This window comes from Chroicocephalus ridibundus, chromosome 6 (assembly GCF_963924245.1).
Source record: "Chroicocephalus ridibundus chromosome 6, bChrRid1.1, whole genome shotgun sequence".
NCBI lineage: Eukaryota > Metazoa > Chordata > Aves > Charadriiformes > Laridae > Chroicocephalus > Chroicocephalus ridibundus.
In genome coordinates, this window is record NC_086289.1 from 6,694,941 (window position 1) to 6,700,972 (window position 6,032).

Sequence of the window (6,032 nt, forward strand, 5' to 3'; positions counted from 1 at the left end):
GCAAGATGCAGTCTCCTTAGAAGTATCCAAGTATGTCCACAACTTAGTTTACTGAGGCTGTAGAAACAGACATGCCTTCAAACTATTTTCATTGTACAATATGCATGTGGAAACCTAAATTGTGGGTTGTGATTCAGTTATTGTTAGTGCTATAGAACTCTCATTTGTTGTACCCTGTTTTCTTGTTTCTCAATTTAATTATGTATGTTTCTAGTCAACAGAGTTGTACTTGGTTTTCATGCAGGAGACAATCTGTTGTATTTGCATCTGGTTCTTAGCAGGAACACACTGACCTCAGGTATCATTTTTAATGTTCCCCTGTATTGCAAAACTCTTTGACTTCTGTACTCTATGCGTGTTTTGATATTTGCAGATGGATGTTGAAAGCATGTGTTAAGTAACTTTTTTTTTTTGTATCTTCAGGTTCGTACAAGACTGGACATAATTCACAAAAATTGAGATTTCTTTACTGCACCTCCCCATCAGTCCTAAGTACATAGTCCAGAGAGGCTTAGAATGCTTTTAAGGTTTTGATGATGATTTCTTAATTCATTTCTAGTTGAATATATGAATATTGGTTTACCATGTCAAGATTTTTATGGCTGTAAAATTGATTATTGAAGAACACATCTCTTCATCTCAAGTTTTAATTCATGCTGCTGCTTTATTTTCTGAAAATTGTTTTTAAATTCTGCAGGTACCCTGGAGGCAAAAAAAAAAAAAGACATTTGCCTTTTTTTTTCAATTTAAAGGCAATAGAAAAGGAAAATAAAATTCCTTCTTAATTCTTTCTTCATCATAGAACAAAGAGAAACTCAAGAAGTAAGATTAGTTTAGCAGTCAGGTTTTTATCAAAGTTAAATATGCATTTAATATGAAGCTAATGAAACATTTTTACTTCTTCACTGTCAGATGCAAAGAAGAACATAAAACTTTGTTTTAAAAAAATTCACCCACTTAAATTGCAAACTTTGAAAGATTTGGTCGTGCTCTTTCCTCAGTGCAGTTTATGAAGAGATCCAGGTATAACTAGTACAAGGTAGGAGCAGAGCACTGCTGCAGTTACTTAGCCTGTGATTCAGTTTCTGCATGTTTAAATGTCGCTGCTAGAGTTTTGCAGGCTGTATTTTGGCATGCATAAAGCTGCTGGAGTTGGAGGTATTGAGGAATGTTCCACAAGATTAGGGATAAAAGTTGACCCTGTGAACCTCCTTATACTAGAAAGTATTACAAAGGAGTGAGTCAGAGCTTTCTCTGAGTTCAAAGTGAGGGGTTCTGGACGAATTCCCCTGATGTATTTAGGCAAGCCTGAAATAGAACACAGTTTTCTACCAGAATTCTCTTCAAAGCTGTTTGATGCTGTGTACCTTACAGGAAAGGGTGTATTTTCTCTCCGTGTATCTTATGAAAAGATTAAAAACATGTTTTAATGTCTGCTCTTTTACTCTGGTATTCGTGACTCTTCAGATAGTAAGTGCATTTAGCCGAGACTTAGAAAACTTGGCTTGAAACTAAAAATGGCTTGCTGGTTTAAGGTTAATATAACTAAATAGTGACTCTTGGCTTTGAACTGGAAAAAAAATAGCAGATCTTATCAACGTCAAATCACATTGCTTTCTCCAAAAGGAGTAGGCTTAACCACACTCTGGCGTATTCTAGCAGTGAGCCTGTCCCTGATTTCTTTGTGATTAAACTGTGAAAACAGGAGCTAAAATACTTCGATTAAAAATAAAATAAATCTGAGTCTCTAGGTTCACAGTACTCTGCATGCATTTCAGCATTGGCTGATTTGGAAGGAAAAACTTCAAAGCCATGTTTGCCAACCCACCAGGAACACTAAGATGAATGTACATGAAGTTTGAAACGTGGTTTTATGTGTTGAACCTGTGATACTCCAAACAGTCTGTGATTTTTATGGGTGTGTTCCCACTGATGAAAATGCCTTGTGTTTTCTGGCCAGAATGCAGTTCGCAGTGTGGCGTCTAGTCGTCTTTTCTACCGTTACCTAGAGTGTCACATCATATGACGCTAGGTTTTGCTCATCTATAGAATGAATTTAAACAGAAAGTGATCTGTTAGTATACATGTAAAAACATATCTGGGCAAAATTCTGAACTGTTAGCCATATTCAAAAAGCCCTTTGAAAGTTGTAAAATTGTAGTAATGTTTAGTTTTGCTTTCTGAGTCTTTTATAGAAGTGAGGATGAAGTGCTTAGTCCTTGGGTTTAAATGAAAATGAATTTTCTGAGAAACGAATACAGTCAAAAGCATGCTCATTTGCTTTAGAGATTTTCTGAGGAAATTTAAACATCTTGCTCTCTGTCTTTTCAGCTCATAAAACCTCATTGACAATTATGAGCCAAGACACTTAAAAGAGAAAAAAATAAAAAATTCTTACAAGGATGCTCTGGCTTTGGTAGCGCAAGCAGGAAACTTCCAATAGAATTCCCGGTGCATGGGCTTTTGAATCACACTGGTCTAGTCAGACCTTTCATGTGAGCTCTGCTTTTTCCATAGCGTCTGTTCTACCACACACCTTGGCAAAGAAAATGGTGCTGGGGACAGTGGTGCCATAAGTCTTGTACTGAGCTGAGGGAGCCAGAGGGTGTTTCCAGGTGGGACAGGATCTGACAGGGCAGCTGGAGAACACGCTGAAGCAGCAGCTCTTACTTTTTGGAGTTAGACTTGGAGCTGTTTGGAGTTAGAGCTGTTCCTGGGTAACTGTCTGAAGGAAACTTGGCAGCGGAAACGCTATTTACTGGTGAGTGTCGCCTCCAGAACAGGTGGCTGCAGCATAATGTAAACCAAGGGCTGTGAACCTAGCCTTTAATGTCCGTAGTAACACCTAGGCCATGCCGTGTTCTTGGAGTGCTTTAGAAACACATGTAGTATAACTGGAAAACAAACTTTGCAAGTCTAAAGTTAGATTCCAAAGGGGTTTTTTTTGTGTAGCAGATGGGAGTTTCCTACTTTGAATGCCTCTCCTCATTCTTAACATTTCAGATTTTAAGTTCTTACAGTCACATAAATAAGGACTACCTCTACTGAAACCAGTTGCATTATGTTGGTGTAAAGGAAATCAGGGCTTTAAATCATCAGTCAGGTTTCTCATAGTCTGTTGATTAGAGTCTTTCAACTGCAATTTGGCGTTGAAATGAGCCACACATTTTACTAATTTTCTGTGATAGTATTCTTAGTTCAGTATCCTCCAGAATAGATTTTTGCAATGGCAACAGCTAAGCACAACTGCTTCTATTTCTTTTTCAAAACCAGCTATTTAAACTTAAGTCTACCAATGACTCTTCAGGATACAAGTAAAATTTTACAATAGAATCCTTAATATCTTTGCCTGAAATCACAGATTTCTCAACTGTGTTTCTGCCTCTTTGGGTGTCTTGCACGTTCTCATTTTCTCCCCCTCACTCTCCCCTCCCACCATTCCTATCAATGTCAATGGGAAATTCGCTGAACTTCATCCAAATTTAAACTTGCCCTCATTTAGGATAATGAGTAGCCCAAGGCTTGCTGCCACACCGTATGCTGACATTTCATGTATGTACAGAATGGAGCAGGAGAGGGAGAAACCAGGCTCACGAAAGCTTTTATGTTCTATTTGAGTAGTGTTGAAAGCGAAAAGCTGAACATAAAAGATAATCAGATTGTATGATTTCATTGACTAAATGTATCTCTAAATTTCAGTACATTGCCATTTTAATGGTACACAGTTCTTCAGATGTAAGTGCAATGACTTGGTAAGTAGGCAGAGTGCATCTTCTGTATGCTGCCTGGCCTGGCCTGCCGCCTGGAGAACGTGTTGTGTTCAACAGCCAAAGGTTATCAGACAAACCCGTGGGTTACGTTAGCTTAATAATTCTTAAGGGAAGCTTTTGCTTGTGAAACTAAGGAAAAGCTGGTAAGAGAGTTGTGATGCGAGGTCAAAAAATCAATTTAAGAATGCATAGATTTGGCATGTCAACACTGGCACAGTATGAATTAAGTCATAATTAAAGTTGCATGTGGCTGTATACAGGTATTGCAGTTTATTCATGGGGAAAAAAAAAACACAAACCAAAACCCAAAAAATCCCCAGCAAATGAACCACGCATTAATATCTCCAGCAAATTCACCTGGAAGGAAGATTCCCTCATGTTATGTCTGATGAATCACAAGAGCAGGGCACGGGGAACAGGCATTGGGAACAGCGACCCTGACAGAGCAGGCACTGCTGTCCCCACCTCGGGGTACTGGCTCTGCAGGAGTAGCCCAAATGCTACTGTTTTCAAGGAAATGGGGCAAAAACAAGAAACTTAGAATTTTGTATGAAGGAAAGGAAAAGAAAATCACCTCCTGGCTTCTACAGATAGCTCTGTGGCAGCTCTGAAGGCCAGGTTTAGCAGTATACGAATGGAGTGCCAATGGGCAGCTGGACTCCGTGGGGCTTTTTGGAGACACTGGCACAGGAACAAGCACCGTGGGCACAGTCTTTGGTCTCCAAGCATTCTTGTATTTCTTAGGTACTCACATCTCCAAATCCATGAAGTTAAGTCTTAAAACTGCTCCATTAACCTCTTGTCAGTAAATTAGCTTGAAGATTATTGTCCTAGGAGTACTAATTCTTAACATTGAAAGTCAAAGGCTTTAGGGTTTTGTTACTTGATTCTTAAAATTAAAATCTGGTGGTGGCTGTATTGCTGCAGTGTAAATGTACTGCCCTGAAATTCCTGGCGTTAATGGGTATGACTGAAAAATCTTTTGGAGCGCATGTCCAAGCAGTCTTCTCCCGAATCTCACGCTGCGTATGTTGCTTTTGCGGTGCCTGTCCAGCTGCCTCACCTCTCCCGGCTGTGCCACCCGGGCACTGCTGCGGCCGTGGTTTTACCCTGTGCTCTTCCAATGCTTGCACTGAAATGCCAGTTGTGGTTCAGATACCATTGTGCCTGTCTCACACATCTGCTTGGAAACGCCACGTGCAGCTGTTGAGCCGTTCCCTCAGCAGCGTAGCAAACTTTTTTTTTTTTTTTTTTTTTTAAATCCACAGCAAGAGCCAAGAAATCTTCACCAGCTAACGCAGCTTTTGGCCCTGGTACTGAAGGCGGGAGTCCAGTGGCGCGCAGGCCAAATCACTTCAGCTGGAAGGTATTGTGCTGTTGTTTATTTTGGAAGCGCAGATGCAATTTATTCTTGCGTTCAGCATTCTGGTGTCACCAATTCCCAGGAATGAAATCTTGGCCTTGTGCGTGTCCGTGGAAAACATCCATACGTTTCAGGGAGATGGGGAGCCCATCCAAGTTCCCTCTGTGAACAGCGCTAGTTATAAATGCGTTACTGTGTGTTCAAGATGGGATTTGGCTTAGGTGGAAGTAAAACAAGTGTTGACTTGTCTGCTAGTGGTGATCCCTGTGACTTTTTAGGTATCAGTGCTATTTCCAGTGGGATTCAAGCACTCCTGTTGCCTCCTGCTACGGTTGTTCTGTGCTTCCTGAGATAATTGTCTGTCGATGGCTTACAATTTTGTTAGAATTATGAAAGTTTCTCACACTAGCTATATGCTGGATTTCTGATTAAATATTTTGGTTAAAAGTTACTTCTGAAAGTGTAAATACCTTTGTTAAAATCATAGTTGTGCTTTTCCTGTTGAGAAATAATTGTTCTATCTCTTGGAAGAGCAAAGGAGGAGCACAAGAAACTCGGCACTTCTGTTTTGGTAAGAAACGGCACAAATTCATAAAGGTGACTGTCTCGGGGAAGTGCTTTTGTTTCTTGCACCTGCTCGGCAAAGACTTCACGGTGCACGAATGCTCGGTGGAGAGCGGCCTGGTGTCCAAGAAAGGAGCCGGCTGGGGAGCAGGAGGCTTGAGGCTGGGAAGAGGAGGGAGAGATGAGATGGACGTGGGTGAACTGGAATAACGGTGCTGTCTGGAAGGGGATGGAAGGGGGAGAAGGCTGGAAGGGGCACGGCTGAGGCTGGGAAGGAAGGGGGGGAGAGGGAGTGAAGACCCATCACAGCCATGTCGCGTTTGACGGCCCGTGTC